Source organism: Python bivittatus, unplaced genomic scaffold (assembly GCF_059951505.1).
Source record: "Python bivittatus isolate LINGU-HERP-01145 unplaced genomic scaffold, Pbiv_v1 ctg000310_np1212, whole genome shotgun sequence".
Taxonomy (NCBI): domain Eukaryota; kingdom Metazoa; phylum Chordata; class Lepidosauria; order Squamata; family Pythonidae; genus Python; species Python bivittatus.
Window position 1 is genome coordinate 12,874,747 of NW_028277054.1, and position 10,042 is coordinate 12,884,788.

Consider the following 10,042-nt stretch of genomic DNA (forward strand, 5'->3'; position numbering starts at 1 on the left):
GAGAGAATCTCGGCAGGTGCAGCTTGCTATGTCAGATGGGTGCAGAGAGTAAGGAGAGTTGCAGCTGCTCCAATCCTTCCTTCCATATGACTGGGAACAGTTTGTATTCCCATCCTCTGTTGCAGCCCTTCCCCGCTCGGCACTGTCCAGATGTGATGGATTGCAGCTCCTGGATTGGGGAGAGGAACTCTGTTGCATCTGGTCAACCTGATGTCAGATCAGAAGATCAGGTTGGGTGATGTTAGATTGAAAAACGTAGGTCTTAATCCTTGTCAAACCATCAACTGCTCACCTGCATTGGCTTAGCTCTGGTCCACTCAAAGTTCCTTTAAACCAAGACTTGAGGGACTAGGGGAATTGCTGGGAGTGGGTGATTATGAAACTGAGGAGCTACCATGAAGGTTCTAGTCTGTAGAAGCTGGAAAGGGACTTAATTTTAGCTCCAGGACGACTGAGCAAGACATGTGCTCCTGACCAAGAAAGCGAGTGAATTCATTTGAAATAGGCACATCTCAGTGTAGTGTGAATCAGCAAAGCATTATCAGACTCTGGATTTGATGGCCACCAAATGTGGTGATAGCCCTCAGTTTAGATGATTTCAAAAGGGGTTTGGCTAAATACATGGAGGATCAGGCTAGCAATGACTGCTAGTTTTGATGGCTTCTGAATCACAACAGCGTGCTAAGCTGGGTGGACACTGCAATGCAGGAAAACCATCACCTTCCTGGCCATGTATCGGACTGGCCGGTGCTGGACTAAACACTGGCCTCGTCCCCCCAGGGCTCGTCTACAATGGACTTAATGGCAAGCTGGGGTTTGTTGTTGTGTAAGGTCTGAAGTGGTGTTGCCTTGCTTGTGCTTGTCGATTGAACAAGATGCGATTCCTTTTGCTTGGGTGGCAGTTCATCCAAGGCGACAAAGTCATTACTTTATTGGTCTGCAGGTACTCTAGAGTGACCCTGCCGGTGCAATGCAAACATTCCTCATTAACAGGCTGAAATTAGTGCCCCCATCCCCACCTCACGCCTCCTTGCTCCCTCGCTTATGAGCAGTGAATTGGGAAAAGGGAGGATTAATCCTGTTGTCCTCCCTCCAGGCTCTGCATGCAACCCTGTTGCCTTGTGCTGCGTCCCTGCCCTGATGTTTTATTCCCTTCCGTTCTGGCATGCCTTGCTGGGGTTGGCCTCTCCCAGGACAGGAAGACGAATGAATTCCATTACGGGATCGTGATTTTATTCCACGTGTCAGGGAGTCTGAGATTAACTTGCTCACCAATCTGTGACAAAGCCAGATACACACATGCGCGCAACCCTCTTCTGCTGCCGCTGCCATCACCACCACCTTTGCACTCCGTCTCACACAGGCAGAACTAGGTTGGAATTTGTAGTTGTGGCTTGCGTCTTTGAGAATCTGGGCTAGAAAGTGTTTTTCCCCCCTAATGCTACTTGCATGCACAGACAATACCCTGAGTGCCCTCCATATGGGTTCAACCACATTCTGGGTGGGCATTTGGGCCATGCCAGTCAACCTCCAGATTTTCATTGCTTGCTTGCTTATTCTGAATATGTATTTACTATAATGCATGGTACCATAAAAGTGCAGAACAGAACAGAAAACAGGCTCCAAAGTTAGGCTTCCTGATGCATATACACATCCATATGATTTCTAAAAGCAAGTTTCTAGTCCTTAGTACAGAAATCTGTTTTGAAAGCTTGTACAGAACCTTCTCTAGTACCATATAAAGGGAAGTTGAGGTTCCCAGTGTTTGAAGTGGGATAGAAGTCGCACCTAGTACCTTGTGGGACTCCTTTACCTTTCAGATCAGAATAAACTGTGTAAAATATTTTTTTCTCAATCTGTATAATTATTTCTGCTTGCTAATTTTAACTTGACTTAGAACATCCCCACCACCCCTATAACTTTGATCTGCAATACATCAGTGTTATTCTATCTTTTTTTCTTCTTCTTTTTTTTTAGATAGAAGAGGGGAGGGGGTGAGGACAGGTTTCTCAGTAAATCCTATTGCAGGATATATGAAGATTAAGTTGCAGAAAATGCACTGGGCCCTTAATAGCATTTTAGAGCTTGCTCTTTTTGAGTACATTACAATGACATTGCTACCAGAGATTAGCCTGAATTGGCAGACACTCCCACCCCTCCTTTTTTGGGGTGGGTGGGTGGGAACAAAAGAGATGGTTATCTGATCTGGGAGGTCTCCTGAATTTATAATAACAATAGCCACTCACTTAGCTTGAGGAGCTGGCAAGCTAGCTGGAAAAAGAGAGATGGAGATCCAGGGACAAGCTGTCAGACACCTGGGCTCCTGGCCCCTTGTGGACAAAGTCCAGATGTGCCTGTTGCAAACGGGCAAAAGGTTACGTTATGCTTGCCTGCCTCCAAGCATCTGGCTCCTGTGTGTTGTCCTAGGGGAGGTGGGAGCTTGGCCCCCAGGAGACAAGTCCACTGGCTCAGTCTAGCTTACCACAGCACCAGACTACAGGTACAGATGCTGGCTCCCTAATCCCCCCAGTTTAGATGCTCAGTGGCTTTAGGTGAGTCTGTCTCCACCCCAGGGGACCAGATGGAAAGATTCCATTCTTTGGGGAGGGGGAGGGAGAGGGAGAAAGAGGACAAAGAGAACAGCCTGCGTTTGCTTAGTATGATGGTCCTTTGCTTAGGGCAGCAAGAACCGGGGTGGCGTCATCCTGTTGCTTCGCTGATTTAAGCAAGATGCCAAGGCAGGTTCAGTGGTACATGATTATTTGGAGAAAGAGTCTCTTTAACGTCGGGGGTGGGGAGGGCAGGGTGCAGTTTGCCAGGCTGCCATTTCTGCTTCAGCTGTGTGGAACCAGGAGCATCTACAGCACTCAGTTGAGGCATCTGTGAAACAACCCAGAAATGTAGGGGAGGGAGTGTCTGGGGAATGGGTGTGTGTGCATAAAGCAGATGCCTGCAGAAGAGAGAACGATGGGTGGGTGTTGCAGCTGACCCTCCTGGGGCAACCACAAGCTTTCCCCTCCCCTCCTCCTTTGTTCTGACTTGGATGCAGGCATCTGGATGTGTTTTGGGGGTGACCTGCTGATGCAGCGGGGAAGCTGAGGCAGCTGAAAACTCAAGTAAGCCAGTTGCAAGCTTAACGGTTCTCTGGGCTCCCGTTTCTGAATCCTGGGCTGGCAGAAGAGAGGGGCTGGTTTTGGGTGTTCCTGGATCCTCGCAGAGAAAGCTGGTGCTGGGATGTGTTTCAAGCAGAGGGGATGAGTTCTTGGTGTTGGGCTTTGGTCGTTGTGGCTCTTAGGAAGGATAAGAGAATTGGGACAATGGGATAAGTTGATGTTATTCTTTTCTGATCTTCTGCTTTCCATGACTGGCCCTGTTGCTCCACACACAGGTGGGTTCACACATTGCACGAAGCCACTGTGTAGGACTCCACTGATTCCAGCCTCACAGAAACCCAAGCCATGCTGCTTTGTAATCGTGGTTTATGGCTTAGTGTAATGGGTGAACCCTGTTGTAGTCTTGAACTTGGCCATCATGCATTCTTCAGCAAAGAAGCCAGGGCACCCCAGGGTGGTGTTCACAGGCTTGGAGGGAGGAGCTTTTACCCATGAGCTGAGAAGGGGATCTATGCCTGGAAAGATTTTGTTTCCCATGAGCTGTGCTTGCAATGGGCTTGGATTTTTTTTTTTTTAAGAAGACAAACCAATGTTTGAATCCCACCCTCAAATTGTGGGGAGGCTTTGTTTTGCCAGAGAACATAGTTGTACAGTAACAGGAACATTTTCTAATCCCAGCCTCCAAATTGCTTAGTTGACTTCAGAATAACCTATTTCCCTAAGCATTATGAGGTTAGAAGCAGGGAAGTGAAATTAGATAGCCAAGCTGAGTTTTGTGCCTGGTTTTACTCGATCCAGATCCAGTGCTCAGAGAAGAAATGCTTGGTGACCATGACTCCTGGCATCGTAATTATACAGAACATGGTTCTGTCCCTTTGAGGAGGAGTTTTGCGTGTCCTTTAGTATCTCTACAACGATAAGGACTAGAAGCATGTCATGTCAGAAGAAATATTTAAGAATCCAATATTTTTGGATGTAGAAGAAAGTTGACTTGCGGCAAAACATCTGAATAATATTTGCACAGCCAGGGCTTGGCCTGGTATGGTTGCCAGTCAACCATGTTAGGAGCATGTCATTATAAAGCGAGCATGGTGTGACTTTTTTTTTCAGACAGTTTACCCAGGAGAGGACCAGGAGAAACTGAAAATGTTTTTTGTGGAGACAGAGGAAGGAAAAATCTTCTAGAATTCCCAGGTCAGCCTGGGAGCTGCAGTCAGAATACACTGGGAGGGCACTGAGTTGGGGAAGCTGGGGTAGGAGAGGAGGGAAGATACAGCTCTGTTTATGGGGTAGAAACTGGATTGCAGAGCGCCTGGCTTGCTCTGAAAGGACAGCTGTCTTCTCTCCCTCCCCCCTTCCTGCTTCTCAAGCTTCCCTCCCAGGAGCAGAAAGGGTAGATGTCACTGCCCTTTCCTGCCAACACTCTTGTTTCTGAGCCTGCCCAGTATGAAGGACCCTGTTTTAATGTGTCCTGGAATGTGCTGTGGAATTCTCCCTGGGCAGATTAGGAGCCGTCCAGCCGGAGAACAGCAAGGAAACTGACTTCATTTCTTCAGGGCAAACCAGATGAAGGCAGGGGGATCCTTGAAGGAGATTGGGTTGACTCATGGGGGGGGCATAGCCTGACCCAGTGCAGCCCCTCCACTTTATGCTCCCCCCCCGCGCTGCATGCATTAATGCAAACACACAGGCCTGAGTGCTTCATTAGCAGCACGTGGAATCGAGTAATGCAGCCATATCCCATTAGCCTAATGAAAGAACTGAGCGGGCACCTGGTACAGAGCTGCTGATTCTTGGCAAGGGGCTTGGGGCTGGCGGCCTTGGGGTTGCTTAATGTAGTCTGGGAATTATTTGAGGGGGGGGTGGGCCGGGGGAGAAGGGCTGGTCCCTGCTTTTGGAAGGGCTAACAGCAGCATCTGTTGACTAGCAAGCAGATCAGCCACCCAGGAGCCTCGTGCTCCGAAGACAGAGGAAGGGGCATCTGTGATTGTGAGCGTGTGTCACATTGGGGAGGGGAGGAGGGAGGAATGGAACCAACTCCTCCGAGAAGAGACTGGCTGCGTTTAGTTCCAATGGACAATTTAGAAACTGGCTCCCATTTAAATGCATGAAGATTGGCAGGCGTGTAATAAACCAGCTACCAGTGTCACAGTTTTATGGATCGCCATCTGCCCACAGAGCAGCAAGTCACTGCAGTGCTCTCTAGTCTTAACTGATTTTAACCCGTTCTTTATAAGCAGTGGGGAGAGAGGGTCCCTCATGCACAAACTCCCCACCATCAGCGGCCAAAGTCTGCTGTCCTACCTCAAGAACTCTACAGGGTCTTTCTTGTTTTTGCTAAAGCCGCTCTCTCTCTTTTTTTGGCAGTGAACCCTGTTCACTATCCTCTTCTCCTTGTTCCACTGAGTATCCAGTGATGTGTCTAACATCAGGAGAGAGGTCAGCACTGACCAAAGCCAAAACAGAGCATCTTCTTCTCTCTCACTTCCCATGGATGACCTAATCACATCTTAATCAGGATTGCTGAAGTGTTATGCTGCCCAACTTCCATTGTTCATTTTGCAGTTCCTGCTAAGAGAGCAAGATGGAGGCCGCTACAGAAGTGGCAGGAGCAGCAGTGGAGGTCCAGAAGACCCCTAGGCCCTCTTTGTGGAGAGCAAAGTAGGTGAATCAGCCTCCTCTTCAGAAGCTCATCCTGCGCAAGAGAAAGCTGAACTCACATATAATGCAAAATCATAAAACATCACTTACAAACTACAATGGGTAGATTTACACAGCATGTAGAGCTACAATCAAACAGATTACGTTATGGCTTAGCATAATATAGTCAATCTTTTTTCTGTTGAAGGCCACGTTTTCTTGGGGGTAGCTCTGTTGAGGGTCTCCTGGAAAGTGGAGCTAAACAAGAAGAGGGATGGGGCCAGGCAAAAGTGAGTGGGACCCCTTCTCTTTCTCTGAAGCACCAAATCTTTATCAACTTCTTTCTTCCAGACTGCAGGCTGTGGGAAAGGGAGAGACAGCTCTTCCCAGAGATCTGAATTAATCTTTTGCACAGAGCCACAGGTTGTTCACATCTGTGGGAACCTCACCAGAGCCTTATCTTCCCTAGCCTGCTATCCTTCAGATATGGCGGGGCTACAGGTTTTGGAGCTCTGGGAATGACTCTTCTGAACACATCTGAAAGGCACAAAGTTGAGGAAAGTTGTGGTGATAACATTATAATTTGCTCAACCAGTTAGAAGAGGGGTCTGCTTGTTGGTTGAAAAACGCATCAGACCAACAATGGATCAAAAAGATAAAAGTTAAAAAGGCCTTTCCAGAGCACTTTCAACTGGGGGTGGAGGGGAGAGGGGAGATTTGTCTCTAGCCCTGGTTTTATAATCTTGCTCAGCCAAGGATTTATTCTGCAGCCTTGGACAATTCACCTCCTTTCCCAATCTATAAAATAGGAATAACGTTTCTTGCTACACCAGGCTAAGTCAATATGGAAAGAATGTGCACCTCAAAGACTGAAAGCATTTTAGACAGGGAGCTGCTGTTCCTTTAAAATCTCAAATTTTAATCAGCTGGTGATGCTGTAGAGAACGATACAGGAGATTTGGCATGATGTTGTTGACTAAAATGTTGGTTCTGGACATGGTAAGCTTTAATATGAATGAAATAGCTCTGTCCAAGTTTTCCTTTACATAATAACATTGTAGGGTAGGTTAGTCTAAGAGGAGAGGAATCTAAGTGTGCTGCAGAAGGCTCCACAAAAATACCCGCAAGTGATTTGGTAAGCATTAAAAAAATAGATAAAGCAATCAAAAAGAGGCTGAGATGCAAGCTACGTAGAAGGGTGGGACTCTGTGTCTGGACCTTACCACTTCCAGGGGTTTGGACTTCAGTTTCCAGAATTCTCAGCAATGGCCATGCTGACTGGGGAATTCTGACATTGCTCAGGTTGGGAAACATTGGGTGAGGCTTCCTTGAATGAATGTTGGCAAGTGGACTTTTCCATTACAGCTAACTCTTTGTGGGGCAAGAGTAATGGTTTAGGTCTCTAAAGTTTAGGTTCTGAATTTGCCAAAAGACCAGGCTTATTTTAAAGTTTACTTTATCCTCCAAAGTAAAAAATTAGTGGTGCACTCTATGTGAGCTCCAGAGGCTGCAAAAAACACCTCCAACGTGACTCAGGCAGCCTGTAGGCGTGAGTTGCCCACTGTGATTTATTGTGTTGTATGAACCCATCCAACTGTGGTTTGCTCCATAAACCCTAATGAAAGAAACAACAGCTTAGTATAAGGCACAAAACCAGCTTCTTTTGACGTTGCACCTTTTGGTGTAATATGTAACTCTCAACACAGATGCCTGTCCCCATAAAAATGATTCCAGCCACCATTTAGGCCTCTCTTGCCTGCCACCCCCTCCAGCACTGGGTGGATGCCTCCTTTCCAGCTTGTTAAACTGGAAGCAGAGCCGTCCCTCGATAAGAATTGCATTCATCGTCCCCCCCCCGCCCCCGTTGCAATCTTGACAGAAAATTGTTCTTCTGAAGCTGCTATTTGCATCAGGGTGAACTCTGTCACCCCCCATTGATGTCAGTGAAGATTTGTCAGAACTGCACTGAAGGAAGAAAAGTTTAATTTTCCTGCCCTGTGTGCTGGAATTTGCTAATTATTAACTCCTTCCTGGCTGCTGTTTTGCATCTTGGTAATGTGTGTGAAAAACGTAACATATCCTGCAACCTGGTTGGAACTTAGAGAATGTTGGATCAGTTCCGTTCCAGCAACACGCAGGATCCCCAAATGGTTAGACAGCCTACCTGGGGAACCTTGGATACAGTGTGCAGCTTCCTTTAACTTTTTTTTCCTAAAAGATTATTTTGAAGTTTGCCTATTATTTCTCCTATGCAACAGTGTGCATTTGTCCTTTTTAACATGTTGTGAAGTATTTTAGTTGTTTATGCTACATAACTGGACTGTCCACAGGAAGATCCCGACTGAAGTCTAACCTCAACCAGGAAATCTGGCTAGGTAACTTTCGGCAGTTACTCTCTCTTAGTCCAATGCACTGCGTAGAGTGATGGTTGTGGGGGAAAATGGGAGGTGGGAGAGCTGAATGAATAAATAAATGCAAGCCACAGGACAGGGAAGTTTCAGTTGGGCTTGTTTTCCAATCATGTGTACACAGAGATACACTTGTGCACGCACAGTGCTAGCAAGGTAGGTGTGAGATAGTTGGTTGTTCTGCAGATAGTTTACACTTAATTCCTCTAAGGTACGTTTTCACATATGTGCCGTTGAGAAATATCTAGTGTGGCTGTGACAGTGTTTGCTCTGTTGTTTTCTCTATGTTATTTTTATTAAAATATACCTCTTAAAATATGTCTGCTAGAAAAAGCATGTTCTGGAAACAGGGGCCCTTGGAGATCCAGAAATCCATGCTCAGTGAACATTTTAGTGACAACTTGGAGCTTGCTGCCACAAATCGACTAGGTTCACCATAAAGTGGTTAGCTTGGATTTGGCTTAGTGTGTTCTGTGAACTGAGCCGATAGGGGTTTCTTGAACAAGCCATGGTTTAGCCCGATGTGTGGTCCTAGCTATTACTTCAGAACCATGGCAAGCAGTCCTAAAAGTATATTCAAAGGAGAAGAGGTCAGGAATGAACTAGCACGTTTTACAGTTCTTGAGCAGCATTTTTGGGCGTGTGTATGTGAATGCAAAACATTGTTTTTAAGCGATTGAGTTAGCAAGGTTTTTGAAAGAGCCCGGTTGTGTTCCTTTTTCCAAGTCTGAAGGGCTCCAGGTCTGGCGCAAGTAGGGATAAAGGCGGGTAGTCACGACTCACGGAGACGCTTGCTTGTGCCTGCCCAGCTGAAGGACTCAACTCGGGGACTCCTTTGCAAAGGCAAGTGAAAACTTGCTGTTACCAATCTGGGAGCTCCCCTGGATGGGGGCAACGAAGGGCGCTCTGGAAGCCCTCGACAGTTAGGAGCTTAGGCTAGAAATTCCTTGAATGCTGCCTGAGGAAATCGTGAACGGGCTTGTGCATTGGGGGGGGGGGGCTGGCGGCAGAAGAGCGACTTCTGAACTGGAGCATTTCAGGATCCCGCGTGATTGAAGCTCTCCCTTGGAGCAAGCCCGGCTAGGAGAGTTTTCTTGCCGCAGGGGGTTGTGACTTCCCCAGCGCAGGCCACCCCTCCCATTTCTCCCCTTCCCCTCCGCCTCACCCCCTTTGTGGGGCGATCGGGAGGCCAGAGGGATGCCAGCCGCTCCGGATCCAGGTCCTCTTGCTTCTGCTGCCCCCAGCTGGCTCTCGGTGTTCCTCCGCGAGGAGTTCACGCTTGCCTCCGTGCCGCGCGCTCCAGAGGCGACCTGGCAGCCTCTCGGGGGGGGGGGGGGTTAGGGGAAAGGGGCTGGCAAGAGCCAGCCTTTCCCTAACGCTTGCCGTGTGAGTCTCTGCCGCCGCCGCCGCCGCCTGCTCCTGCTCTCCCCCCTCCCCGGTGGTGCAGTTTGTGGTTTTGCTTTTTTTTTTTTTTTTTTTGTCCAGGGCCGAGCGAGGCGAAATGTTCGCCCCTCTCCGGCATTGCAGTGGCTGGAACTGGCTTTGAGAAAACATCGCCAAGGAAAGCAGGCTGTTGCCGGAACCAATTAGGCTGTAGCCAGCAGGCAGAGTTTCAGCCCCTGTTCTTTCCGGCCTGTTCTCTCTGGCCCTTCTGTCTCTCTCTCCCCCCCTGCCCCCCCCTTTGGCTTCCCTCTCAAAGCCTTTTCTTTGCTCTGTCTCCCTTTTCTCCCCGCCTCCAGGATCTCAGTTGCCTCTCCGTGCCTTTCCCTGTCGGAGCTTGTTTTGGGCAACGTGGAGTTGCTAGTGAGTCATGCCGCGCGGAGGGGATTTTAAACGCGTTGGGCTGTCGTTCAGGTGCGCGCTGGGGGTGGGATAGAGGAG

The 10,042-nt window shown here is 48.2% G+C and overlaps 1 protein-coding gene across 4 annotated transcripts in view; it reads left to right on the forward strand.

The window, feature by feature from the left end:
• The window catches only part of AHDC1 (AT-hook DNA binding motif containing 1), a 189,749-nt gene that overhangs the window by 45,874 nt on the left and 133,833 nt on the right, over window positions 1–10,042 (forward strand). Inside the window, exon 1 of one of the 4 annotated variants that reach the window (XM_088140145.1) lies at window positions 9,833–9,964. The exons of 2 other annotated variants lie outside the window; for them this stretch is intronic. The gene's annotated coding sequence lies outside the window, so the exon portion shown is untranslated. Of the gene's footprint in view, window positions 1–9,832; window positions 9,965–9,996; window positions 10,016–10,042 lie in introns of those variants that run through there. One more of the 4 variants, XM_088140144.1, reaches the window with a different exon arrangement.